At 40.6% G+C, this 13,145-nt stretch overlaps 1 protein-coding gene across 2 annotated transcripts in view; it reads left to right on the top strand.

Annotated features, from left to right (window-relative positions):
- AIG1 (androgen induced 1) overlaps nucleotides 1-13,145 on the top strand; it is a 111,624-nt gene that overhangs the window by 42,265 nt on the left and 56,214 nt on the right. The gene's annotated exons all lie outside the window — the stretch shown is intronic.

The following is a 13,145-nucleotide window of genomic DNA, read 5'->3' as shown; positions in this document are numbered from 1 at the left end:
CACTTATGGCTGGTAAGTTGGTGGAGGGGGGCTAAAGAGAGCACCAGGGAGAGTAGTGGCAGGAGGGCTAGGAAGGCAGCGGGAAACCAGTGGGGAGAAGGAAGAGAAGCAAGAAGTCAGTGAAGACTACAGGAATCATTGGAAGAGAGAGAGAGAGAGCATAGGTGTCTTCCTCTGTGTCCAAAGTGACACAGAGGAAGAGATGGGAAAATGAGTTGGATCATGGAGGGAACAGAGAAAAAGGTTGCTTTCTATAAAGAAGGTTTCTGTTTTCATTGAAAACTGTGGGTTCAAAGGAGATATTTAGTGTGTTGGGGTTCTCCCTTATACTCAGTCTTTCGGATAGATTACTGATCTCCTATGGCAGCCATTTTTTTGTGGTACCCAGGACATTTCCCCAAATTTCTAAATGTACCCATGAGCCCAACAAGGTTGCCTATCCCTGGTCTAGAGCATACGCATGAAAAAACTTAAAAGACGTCCAAGAATGTTTACAAAAGTAACAGAAGGAATGTATTTAGGTGTATGTGTTAATGGAATACGTTTTCTACAACAGTGTGGGGATCAAAACCATGTTTGCTTTAAGCTAAATTGTAATGATTTGGGAGAGTCCTTAGTGTTTTGAGATTTATTTATTTATTAATTTAAAACAGTGGCACAATATTAATTACATTAAAATCAGTAATTTCACCAAAAGGTATAGTTATAGCTGGAAATGAAATCATAGAGCAGCCAAGACTTTTGTTAATTCACTTTGAAAAGTTTGTCAGAGTGTGGGATTTGACTTGATAAATTAATTTTGTAGTGCTCAGATGCATAACTAAGTAGCATATTACAAAGGGTCAAAGAATTTCCCCCCAGGATCGACTGTCTGGTGACCAAAGCTAAGGTGACCCCCACCTCCATTTTCATTGCTACTGGTGTATTGGTGTACCTGATAGCTGACCTGATGATACTGGAAGACATTTCATACTGTCATGATATCAAGTGATAACTTCTGTTACAATATGGAACCTGTTTGAACTCCCTTTTTGCAACATTTGTATAGCTACGTTCTGGGGAATAGATGCCATCTTCTGGTTGTCTGAATATTAGAATATTTGTTGGAGAAATTTGAGCAGTACATGTTTTGTCCAGTGTCTTCGCACATAAACATAGCTTTTTGCATGATGGCTTGGACCCAGAGAAATGCCAGTGGGTCAGCGAAAGATGACTTTCTACCTCCCAAGATTTTCCCAACTGACACTTCCCCCACCCCCCGAGGCTTTCTATTTTTTGGCAATCCCCTCAGCCCCTGTGATACAGCCCATCCCAATGAGGAGATTCTCTCAATATCATGAGAGTCTTTTTAGGAGGCTCCAGGGAGGGAAGGGAAGCTAAAGTCACCCTGGCATCTCCAGTTAAAAGGATGAGGAAGCAGATGATGGAAAAGACTTCTCTCTCTCTCTCTCTCTCTCTCTCTCTCTCTCTCCGCCTGAGAGCCATTGCTGCCAGTCAGTGAGCTATCAATGGCTGCTAGTCCTGATGGCTGTATGCTATCTCCAAAATCAGAGGCAGTAAGCCTATGTACACCAGTTGCTAGGAGACATGGGTGTGAAGGTGCTGTTGCACTCATGTCCTGCTTGTGGGTTCCTGGTCGACAGCTGGTTGGCCACTGTGTGAACTAAAGCTGGACCAGATGGACCCTTCGTCTGATCCAGCATGGCTCTTCTGATGTTCATATGTTCTTTAGATGGTCAAATGGTCTGACCTAGTAAAAGGCAGTTCCCTGTGTTCCCCAGCCCCTTTTAGGGGAGAGCCGTAGTTCAGTAGTACAGCACATGCTCTGCATTCAGATAGTCCCAGGTTCATTCCATGGCATTTCCAGACAGAACTGGAAAAGATCCCTCTCTGAAAACCAACAGAACCATTGCCCATCACTGTGCACTACTGAGCTAGATGTTCTGACTTAGTGTAAGGCAGCTGTGGGCGGTATCCATTTGAGAGCCCTATGTAAACTAGGCTTCATTGGATCTACTTTGTGTAAGAGTACCATTGGATATTGCCCTGGAGAGGGCTGAGGGGGCTTTCTCTATAGTCAGGTCCCCTTCTTTACAAAAGTTCCCCCAAAAAGAATTACGATAGGCTGTCACCATTAGGTTAAGCGCACCCTAGTCTGTTCAGTTCCTTGGAGAGTTTTTAAGCTGTTCCCTTAGCCCAGCTCTAATATAAAAAAAAGAAGAAGGAATGTGTTTTTGATTTACTTTTCCAAAACCCAGAAATCATAGAATGTAACAAAAACTTCTGAAATATCCTAAGAACACAAGAGGTAGCTTAGCAACCATGCAGTCTTGCACATTAAGTGAGAAATGTCCGATTTAAAACAATGTAGCCAGATGTCCATATATATATATTTAAAAAGGCTATGGTGGAAAGTGGGGAGCAATGGGAATAAAAGAGAAGAACAAGGGAAGTAAGCAAGGATCAGACACAGACAGAATTAAAAATAAAAATCAATAAAGTAAACCTAACTGAACTAGTAAATGCCACCCCTTTAGCAGGGATGGATTGTTGTTTTGTGCACCGGTAAAATAAACTCCATTTCTGACGTTCGTGGTCTAAAAAGTGAGAGAGTTCCAATTAGCTGCAGCATTGTGAAAAAGAGCTGAACCTGTAAATGTGTAACCACACACTAAAGTCAGGCTGTATGCTTAGTCAAGCGTCCCTATGGGGGTGAGAAATCCCAGACATTCTAGCTGGCACTGTTGAGCTACATGAGAATATAGGGGTTTACCAGAACAGACTCACATGCTCATCGTTTATGTGGTACAAGGTGCATCCAGTGGAACACCATGCACAACCTCCATGCTGTGTGGTTCTGTGTGCATAAGAGAGTCTTTACATTTGAGCTGTCACACAGAGTAAATTTTTTGCACTTGATACCCCAACCCCCCACAACAAACATTGTAAATGTTTCCTGAGGTGTGTGCTAGTATGTTATTAATTTTTATTTTCAACTTCTAATATTGTAGAAGGCCTTGTCAAAAGCCTTTTTTAAAAAACAACAACAAATGGTTAGTCCTGTCAGTTTCTGTTTGTCCAAGTGTTCCTGTGGCTGGGTCATTAGAGAAACATTTGACTGTCGGGGGGGTTTCACCACTTCACTGTCTAATGCTTTCTGATACTTTAGCCCTCACATCATCTTCACTGCTAATTCTCATTTTAATTCACTCTGATGCTTTGTCTATCATAGTATCACATTTGAAAGGACAGAGGTTTTGTGTGAGTGTGTGTGTGTGTGCAATAGGGAGACATTTCTTATTTTTTATAATACCAGGATCATATTAACACTTTATTGAGGAACCAAGTCATACTTTTGGTACAGCAGATTTCAGAAGCTGTCACACAGAGCTTTTGAGGTAAAGAAGACAGATGAAATGAGAGCATAATTCTGCATGTGTCTAAATGAGCAGGTATGCATTGTATAAGAACAGAGAGGGTAACTGTTTTGAGGGTTATAGATTTAAGTAATTCACAAGAAGCATTGAGCGGGGTTTGGACTCGATAGCCTTGTAGGCCCCTTCCAACTCTGCTATTCTATGATTCTAAGCCACTTATTTCAGAGTAGACCCATTCAAAACCTTTGAGTTGTTAAGAATAACTGGTTTGAGAATTCATCTCTAGTATTATTACTACTACTACTACTACTACTACTAATAATAATAATAATAATAATAATAATACATTTATTTCTTACCCGCCTCTCCCTGCAGATCGAGGTAGGGAACAACATAGAATCCAAAACTATTATAAAATACATAAAACTGATTAAAACATATTAAATCAATACACTGTTAAAATAACAGCCAGACTTCTTAAAATTCGAGTGGGTAGGCCTGCCGGAAGAGATCAGCCTTTATAGCTTTTTTATATTCAGAAAGACTGTTGAGTTGGCGAATCTCTCCCTGCAGGCCATTCCACAGTCTGGGAGCGGCAGCAGAGAAGGTCCTCTGGGTAACAGTTGCAATCTCGTTTTTGCTGGCTGAAGTAAATTTTTCCCAGAGGAATTGAATGTGCGGGGCAGATTGTATGGGAGAAGGCGATCCTGCAGATAACCTGGACCCAAACCATGTAAGGCTTAATCACCAACACTTTATACTTCGCCCGGAAACTAATTGGCAACCAGTGTAGTGATTTTAAAGCTGGTGATATATGCTCACCCCTAGATATACCGGTGACCAACCTGGCTGCCATATTTTTCACTAATTGAAGTTTTTGGACTAGGCACAAAGGTAGAGTTCTTTGCAGGAGTCGAGCCTCGAAGTTACCAGCGCGTTCACTACTGTCTTTAGGTCTTCCAACTCTAGGAAGGGGTGCAGCTGGCGTATCAGTCGAAGGTGATAGTAGGCACTCCTGGCCGTCACATCTGTTTGAGCTGTCATTTGGAGCAATGGATCCAGGAGCACCCCCAAGCTGCAAACTCAGTCTTTCAGGGGACGTGTAACCCCATCGAGAACTGGTTGACATACCTCCAAACCCAGGTTGGGGCCTTTGACAGTAAGCACCTCCAGCTTGTCTGGATTCAGCTTCAGTTTGTTTTTTCCTCCAGCCCATTACCGCTTCCACGCACCATTCAGAGGAGACATGCTATCCTTAGCTGATGCTGTTGTCAAAGGCATAGAGAAGTATATTTGGGTGTCATCAGCATACTGATAGCACCCCGCCCCATGCCTCCAGATTATTTCTCTCAGCGGTTTCATGTAGATGTTAAACACCATTGGGGATACAATGGTGCCTTGTGGTATGCCATACAACAGCTCCTTCTTTGAGGAGCAGCTATCCCCAAGCATCACCATCTGGAACCTCCCTGAAAGATAGGATCGGAACCACTGAAGCACAGTGCCCCTGATTTCCAAACCTCTCAGGCATTCCAGAAGGATACCATGGTTGATGGTATCGAAAGCTGCTGAGAGGTTCAAAAGCACCAGCAGTCCCCCTGTCAATGCTCAAGTGTAGATCATCCACTAAGGCGACCATAGCTGTCTCAACTCCATATCCTGCCCTGAAGCCGGTTTGAAATGGGTCTAGAAAATCTGTATCATCCAAAACTGCTTTGAGCTGGAAGGCAACTGCCCTCTCAATCACCTTGCTCAAAAATTGAAGATTTGACAGTGGTCTGTAGTCATTAAAGTCCAGGGGGAGGGGAGGGCTTTTTTAGAAGCGGCCATACCACTTTAAAACATGGTGGAAAACTCCCTTCCCTGAGCGATACATTAATAATATACTGTAGTTGTAATCTAACTGCATCTTCTCCCTGGACGACAAGCCAAGAAGGACAGGGATCGAGAGGGCAAGTCCTCCTCCTCACTCTTCCAAGCAGTTTGTCCACATCCTCGGTACTCACCAGCTGAAACTGATCCAGTGTAATCCTACTTGTGGAGTTGCTGGACACTCCATTGTCAGCTTGTCCTATAATTATGGCATCTAAGTTGGCTGTTAGCTGAGAGCTTTTATCTGTGAAATGATAGTTAAAAGCATCACAGCAAACTACCGAAGGCTCTAAAATTGGGTTCAGTGGGGAAGGTGCCTGAGTTAGACCCCTCACTACCCTGAGCAGTTCTGCTGGACACGAATTTGCAGATGCAATGCGTGCAGAAAAGAAAGCTTTCTTTGCTGCACGTATTGCCACCCCATAGGAACGAAGATGTTCTCTATGTCGTGTCTTGTCAGATATAAGTCGAGTTTTCCGCCATCGGCGCTCCAGTCGTCGTCCTTCCCGTTTCAACTCCCTGAGATTTTCTGTATACCAGGGTGCCCAGCTAGAAGCAGGTCGGAGAGGACGTTTTGGGGAGATCGTGTTGATAGCCCTAGTCAGATCTTGATTCCATCTATTGACGAGGGCTTCTATAGGATCATCAATGATACTAGCCATAGAACCTTCTAAGGCTTCCTGGAATCCAAGAGCCTCTGAAGGCGGACCATCTTATTGGCAATCTAATTTTAATAATACTTAATTTTAGCATCTATACACCACTTTCTGAATCTTCTAGAAGTTTCATAGACATACTCTTCTGTACAGCAACTTTGTAAGGAGGGTCAATATTAACTATATAACAGACAGTGAACTGAACTTTAGAGAGAGGCTTGCCTAAGATTGCTTACATTGTTATAGTTCATTTTACAGCAGTGCAATATTGAAGGTCTTCCTTATTGAACTAGTCAAGAAGAGATGAATTGGCTTTATGTTCAGAGAAAACAAAATCTTTTATGGGAACATGGGCTGCCTTTGTGGACCTGGAAACTTGATAATTATAGGAATGATGTGCCAGTATGTTATAAGTTGATACATTCTTTGTATTTTATATGATTTCCCTTGTGGTTTTTTCCCCTTTCTTTTTTAAATTAGCACAGTAACTCTGAAAGAATCTGAAATCCTTTATTGGAATTAAAACAAATGTAAAAATAGGCACTTAAGCAGACATGTGATCATGTTTTTTACAGAAGGATGCATAGGAAACCTTTTGCACAGGTTATTTTGTACATGCATTTTTAGCTCTTAGTCTTTAAGACAGAAACTAAGATTGCAGAAAGTGGGATGCATCCAGCTTACACTTGCAGCTAACATCTGCCCTAATGCTATTTTTAATGGTTATCAAGCCTTGCACATCTGATAAATCAAGAGAAACCTTGATCTAATGCCAAAGAAAGTACCAGGTCTCCAGTGCATCTTCATTGAAAAATGATTTAGACTAAATTGAATACAGCAAAGCTATATGAATGATGCCCCGGCTGAATGCTCCTAAAAGAAAATTCCACCATCAGCGAAGCCAAAATTTCTATTGATTTCTGTGTGGTAAGGGCCTAAGCAATAGTACTTGGGGCTATTTATTTTAGCTGTTTTTCTAAAAATTATTGGCAAACTGACAGTATTGTTCTGAGGAAATGGGAATCAGATATTTACTATGCAACAGTGTGCATTTCCCATGGACGTAAGAAAGTCCTAGAACAACCGTTCTTTTGGCTGCAGACTAGAGTTCCTGGCCATTTTTCATATTTATTTATGCATTCATTTTTCATATTTATATAACACCCAACTGACAGGTGCTGTTTACAATCATTAACTAACAGAAACAACACAAAACAATAAATACAACAATGAAAACATAAAAGTATTAAAAAATTTAATGAATCAGTTTAATAATCAAAGCATCACATTAGAAATTAAATGCCTGCTGGAAGATTAAGCTCTTAACCTGGTATCTAGATGTATAGAGTGACTATTGCTAGTTACAGTACAGCACAATGCTATACATGTCTACTCTGAAGTATTGATTTCAAGGAGGCTTACTCTCAGGGAAGTGTATCTAGGATTGAAGTCTTAAAGTGTTAAAAGTGACAGCTGCTCATAGAAGATAATAGAACCATCCCGGACTTCAACATTGCAGTGATTTCAGCTAGAAGAGGAGAAATAAACAGTCCAATATTATTGTTCTTATATTGCAAATAGGGAAACATGGTTAGAAGCTCAGAGGTATTATGCTAATACTACAGGGCATGCAGGGTTGAGGGTAAGACAAGTAGTTTCTGACAACCCTGTTATGTAATCCAGTGTTATTAATCATCATATTTCAAGTGAGGATGGAGTGAGTAGATGAAGATGAGTGACAATACAACTGTGTAATACAGCCTTTGATTTCAGCTCTCATCAGCCCCTGCCAAGATGGCCATGACATTGTACTCCAAAGCATCTGCAGGTCATCAGGACAGGGAAGGCCTGAGAAACTGGTTAATTTTAACTGTGGTTTGTTTGAAACAAGCCAACATTAGCGAAACAATCCAGTTCAGCCGGAGCACATGTAACTTGTATTCCATGAGAGGAATGGTGGATGGGTATATGGGATGGGAGGAAACACAAGAAGTGCCATTATTATTATTATTATTATTATTATTATTATTATTATTACTACTACTAGTACTACTACTACTACTACTACTACGCCTTTTGCCCAATAGCAGAAGTCCAGCAGAAGAAATTTAAGGCACAAACAAACCAAGATTACTAATATGAAATAGTTGTTCTATAGATTGGAGGTCCAACATGTTTTGAGTTCTTGCTGTTCCCCAAGGGAAATGTCTACATGATTTTGCTCACGCAGTCTAGAAGCAGTTGTATCTTTAGACTGCATGAAGATGATTCATGAAGTGCAGAATGGGGAGGCGGACCTGTATGTTTCCGAGTCCAATTCAAGGTGCTGGTTTTTACCTATAAAGCCTCACATGGCTTGGGATCATAGTACCTGATGGAACACCTCTCCCGACATGAACCTACCCAGACACTATGCTAAACATCTATGGTCCACCTCCGGGTGCCTTCTCTGAGGGAAGCTCAGAGGATGGCAACAAGGGAGAGGGCCTTTTCATTGGTGGCCACCCAGTTATGGAACGATCTCTCTGATGAGGCTTGCCTTGCGCCAACATTGTTAACTTTTGCGCCAAGTCAAGACTTTTCTCCCAGGCATTTAACAGCATTATGTTGAGTTTTTAACTGACCCAGAATAGTTGTTTTAAATGGATATTGTATGTAATCTGTTTTTATGCTTTTTATGGTTTTAAATTTTGTATATCGGTTTTTAATATTCAGTGTTTTATTCCATTTAAATTTTATATCTCCCTTTGAATTTTCCAAGAAAAAAAGACAGGCTTCTTTATCATTTACTTTTGCATTTGTTGCAAACAGCATTGTATACCTCAAATTCCTTCCTTGGTGAACATTCTGTAAAGCTTACTAAGGGATGATGATGATGATGATGATGATGATGTTCTCCTTTGCACTCCTTGAATCCTGCTTAGTAAGCTAAAACCTGCCTATTTCAAAATCACAAATGTGGCAAATATGACTTAATCAGACCACAAATACATTTTAAAAGCATTCCATGGTATCTCATTTATTTGTTTAATTTGCTGCTATAGCAACTGGATTCCACCACTTTTATAATTTTGTTGGTGGTAATGTCGCTAGGTTTCTTTTCCCCCATAAACCAATGATCTACTTGGTTTAAGCTTGGCAGGAAGCATTTTCTTCAATTGAAGACATCTGCAAAAATGTAATGTCCAGCCATCCCACTCTCCCCCACATCAGTCCTTAACAGATTTTTAAAAACTCCCAAAAAAACAATATTGAAATCAATGTACAGTTTTCTACAGTGATGGTGAATTAGAACATTTCCCTTTCTAATTTCTTTACTTAGAAATAAGCATAATTTCTGCAAAAGACAAATTCAAATCATAAAGACATGCGAGGCCACGCCAGTGCCACAATGTTGATCTATAGGTACATAGAGCTGAAAATGACAGTGTTCTTTCTTGAGAGGTCAATCAGAATGAAATTATGTTCCTCAGCTCTTTTTCTCCAGGCCTCCTGGCTTACTGAGTAATTCCATGCATAGGGTAAGTCACCATTTGGTAAATGGTTGTTTGCATTTACTCATTGACTGTGTGTCTAAATTGGTCCAGGATGTAACAAGTACAAGGGACTTCTTGCTCCTGCATAGAGTCAATGGTGCCAGGTACAAATCTTTGTTTCTTTTTAAGTTGGGGACCCATGGGCAGTTATTTTCATGATCTGGTAGGCTCACTATCACCGTTTTTTTTAAAACACACACACACACACACACACCACCACCAACAACAACAACAATGACCACAGGAGCTGCTGACATGGCAGTGAGTACTGTCCAGTAAAAAATTCTGCACTGAGAAAGGTTCAAGTTATGCAAATTGCTGTATAGTTTGTTCTGGTTCTGCTCTGCAGGTGATACATAATAGGTTAAATGAAAGTGATGAAGAGGCCAGCCTTTGTGGACTTGATGGCTCCTTATGACTGAATCATGTTTACTCTTCTATGTCAACTCCTGGTTTCAGTACATGCTTTTGGTAAAGATGGATGTTTTGAGGGTGGGGAAGATAAATACACCGATCCTGATATATAAAAAAGAACGTGCATATGCCATAACTGCTCCAGTGGTTGGACAGAAGCAGAAATAATACTGTCCAGGACAGACCTTTCCAAAACTCTTTCTCCAGTGAATCAGCAATGTGGCTCTCAAGTTCTTAGGAGCATGGTTCAAAAAATATCAAAAGTTGCCTGTTGTTGATTATCTTAATTTGAATTAGCAAAATGAACTGAATGGGGCTGTGCCTCATGTTGGTTGGTTCATAGCATTCTCGTGCTAATGCATTTTAATACAGATGTAGGAAGTAGTATTGTACACTGATTTGCCTTTCCTGTAACATTAATAAACAAAAAGGATAATAATGATATGAGTCTTCGCTTATTCACCATAAGTGGCATTGTTACCTGAACTTCCCACAGAAACTCACTTAATTTGGTTGTTTTTTGGGGGGAGTCTGGGGAAAGTTATGTTCTCTTGAACTTTTTTGTATATTTGCTATATATCCAAATCTACTCAATCTTATCCAAACAAATTCTTGTGGCTTCTTCTGGACTGTTATGAGGTATTTATGAGAGATGAAATATGTATATAGCCATAATACTTTTGAGAAAAAGAACAGTTTGTAGGGTTTGCCATTTCAGTCATATTGAATTTCAATTCAGAGGAAAAACAAAGGTTCCTATATCACCATACTGTGGTGTTTTTATTGGTACTAATCAGAAATACCAATCCAGAAAGGCAATATCTTTAACTAGAGGAGGGAGGAAAACACTAATGGCTGACAAAGCCACACCTTCATGGGCTAACTGGCTTCCCTGCAAATGGACCTATTCGAGAGAGAGAGAGAGAGAGAGAGAGAGAGAGAGAGAGAGAGAGAGAGAGAGAGAGAGAGAGAGAGAGCTGCTCAACTTCCTGTCAGGAGTCACAGCAGGCTGTAAATATTGAGAATGATCTCATTCACTTGCAGGAATGCCACTCGGCTTGTCCTGTTTATTATCTGGAATTCTGAAGATGCCCTAAAACAAAAGGCCCAGAACTTGTCCTATTGAGGCAGTTACAGCATCCTAGTAGAAGGGGAAGTCTTTCAAAATGATGAAAGGATCATAGGATCATAGGAAGCTGCTTGATACCAAATTAAAGCATTGGTTCTACACCATTCTTCCCCAGCTTGGTACTCTGCAGATGTCTCATACCACAATTAACATCTTTCCTGATCCTTGACCCTGGCTGGGGCTGATGAAACTTGAAGTCCACAACATCTGAAGGGCATCAGGTTGGAGAAAGCTGGTTTACACAGACTGGCAGCAGCTTTCCAAGGTTTCAGACAGGAACCTTTCTCAGTCCTACCTGGAGCTGCCAGGGACTGAACCTTGGGCCTTCTGCATGCCAACAAACAAGACAGGGAACACATGAAACTCCTTTAAGAAATGTCTTCCATCAGATGTGAAATTTTAAGAAAAGATCAACTAAGAGGAAACCAGGTATTGAAATGAGGACCTGGAGAGAGCCGAAGAACACCAAGATGCTAATTATAAGCACTCTACATCACTGGGTAAAAGGAAGAAACAAATATTTCAAAGTATATAGTGAGCATTGAAAGTATGACCTTTCATTTAGCTCAACCAGACATACATGTTTGCAGTGTCATTAGATTTCCTGTTAAAGTTGTCACCAAGAGTAACAATTTGTGCAAAGAAAATTTTCTGCTTTTTGTGCAGCTGCATATTCTTAACTTAAAGTGAGTGTAAATATTTTACACCTAATCTGTAAAGTTCCTATTTCATATTATTTATTCTTCTGTGTTCAGTCCATCTTCTGTCCTCTGAAGCTTTGACTGAATCTGATTTGTTCCCTGTTATCTGATTGTTAGAAACCTGTATTAGCGTGCACCAGTGATGCTTGTACATGCTCTCAAAGAGATGCAGTGATTAAAACTTTAAATGCCAAGGATACAAATAACTTTACAACTAATTCAATTTCTTGAACAGCAGTCCTCCGCTCACCCCAGTGCCACATGGCAACCCACTTTTGAAAATGGCCAAACTTCCAAAATTGATTAATCATATGGTATATAGGCCATAGGGGAATCTTTTCACATACAAGTCAAAAATCACAGTGGATATGCTGAAGTCCTTAGGACATCCCTAAAGAAGCTTTTTGTATCCCAACTATTGTCTAGAAGCTGTACTGATTATTATTTATTGATAATGTGATGATGATACTCTCCATGTGAATTTTAAAATAGCAGATTAAAATAGGAGTGAAACAATATTATTCCCAATTTATAAATATGGGAGCTAAGACCTGGAGACCTTGAATTATAGTTTTGAAAACAATATAGAGGTTGTGGGAAGTTTACACATCATGATAAGGCACCCTAAAATTATTTTAATTTTCTGATAGATTTCCACAAATCTAAGTGAATTTGCGCAAATATCCCCCAAAGTGAAAAAACAACAATACATTAAATATGTGCTAATCTCCCCCCCCCCATTTTAAATTTGCACAGATATCCCTGGAGGTGGGGCAAAACTTCCCGAAGGTGAAAAAAGGTGTTGCTGTCTATGTCACCTGTATGTAGGGAAATGGAAAAGTAAATTGACTACTTTGATTTCAGCATCTAATAGAGAGGGGATATCGTCAGCAAGATCATAAGGAGAGGACAGCAAGTTTTTGTTTTAGCTTGTTTTTGCTGCTCTTGCCAGGGGGCGCTCTCGCTGTTTTAAACAACCCACACTGAAGCAACTCTGCTGGGTTTGGACAAGCCACCCTGAACAACCATACTAAAAGCCATGGCTTCTCAGGGGAGCTTGCTTGCCCAAAACAACCCATGACGGAAAAGCTGCGGCAGGTTCAGACATCACACTAAATGACCCTGCAACCACCCATGGTCTCAACCAACTGTGGCTTAGTGTGAACCAGGTCTATATTTCAATCCAGAACTACAGATCAACCTGAGAATAACACTCTTTCTTTATTGTAAGGGAAAGAGGGCTGTATCCTACTTGATATAGTACAGACAGAGCACTGACTGCAAACCATGGTTTTCAAATCGGAAGCCAGCCTCAGGTACACATCCCCCATCTTCTCACTCTCCTTTTGTTGTTTGCCTTAGCCATGGTTGAACATTATGATGTTCATTGAAGGTAGCCGTGGCTTCTGTACCAGGTTTTGTTACCGGGGTTAAAGATACAGACGTTGTATAGAATGCTT

This window comes from Elgaria multicarinata, chromosome 4 (assembly GCF_023053635.1).
Source record: "Elgaria multicarinata webbii isolate HBS135686 ecotype San Diego chromosome 4, rElgMul1.1.pri, whole genome shotgun sequence".
Lineage (NCBI taxonomy): Eukaryota > Metazoa > Chordata > Lepidosauria > Squamata > Anguidae > Elgaria > Elgaria multicarinata.
This window is presented reverse-complemented; position numbering and strand designations above follow the sequence as displayed.